This window comes from Galeopterus variegatus, unplaced genomic scaffold, assembly GCF_000696425.1.
Source record: "Galeopterus variegatus unplaced genomic scaffold, G_variegatus-3.0.2 Scaffold3564, whole genome shotgun sequence".
Taxonomy (NCBI): domain Eukaryota; kingdom Metazoa; phylum Chordata; class Mammalia; order Dermoptera; family Cynocephalidae; genus Galeopterus; species Galeopterus variegatus.
The window spans coordinates 75,624-76,457 of NW_007729675.1; positions in this window are offsets into that span (position 1 = coordinate 75,624).

Below are 834 nucleotides of genomic sequence, written 5' to 3' on the forward strand. Positions count from 1 at the left end.
AAGCCTTTGCAGGGGCGCGGCGGGGGGAGGCCTCCCGGCCCGGGCTGGGAGGGCTGGGGCTCGGTCTCCGTCCCCTCCCCTCGTCTGGGAGGCGTGCGCCTGTGTGCACGGGGAATGCGTTTGTGCGCGCGCGTGTGTGCATGTGCGCCTCCTGCGTGTGCATGTGGACTTCCTGTGTTTCTACGTGGCCCAGTGGCCCCCAGCTCTGCAGCAGAGTTTCTTCTCCGAAGAGTCTCATCGCGCCAAGCCCTGACTTCCCTTCTTCTGGGCGACTCTCCCGCTTCCTCCGGGTCTCACCGTCATAGCTCCCGGAGCTCTATTTAGCTGCCTTCCCAGCTCTGCCTCCTTTGCTTCCGCCCGACCAGCTCCTCGGATTTTCACTTCGTGGCCTTTCTGTGGTGCCTCAGCTCTGGGCTGAAATCTTTGCTCCCGTTTAACCTCTTGCATCTTGACCGCTTCATTCTCGCGTCCCCACGCCTCCTCTTCCTCTCCCTTTCCCAGTTCTGAGCTCGCCTGCCCTTTTCCTCTCCCACAGTCCTGGCCAGAAGGGAGGATTCTCACGCCTTCACCTCCTGGCTTCCAGAGCTTGCAGGGAGCACCCTTTCCAGCCTTAGCGCTGTCCTGCTCGGCTGTGGAGCTTTGGTGTAACTATTGCCTGCGTGTTCTCCGACCAAAGAAAGCAGCAGTTCTCAAGCCTGACCGAGTGTGAGAACCCCCAGGGGAATGGATACCCCACCCCAGACAATTTAATCAGAATCTCAGGAAATGTAGACCCCCACCCCAGACAATTTAATCAGAATCTCAGGAAATGTAGACCTGACTTTAGGGTTTTAA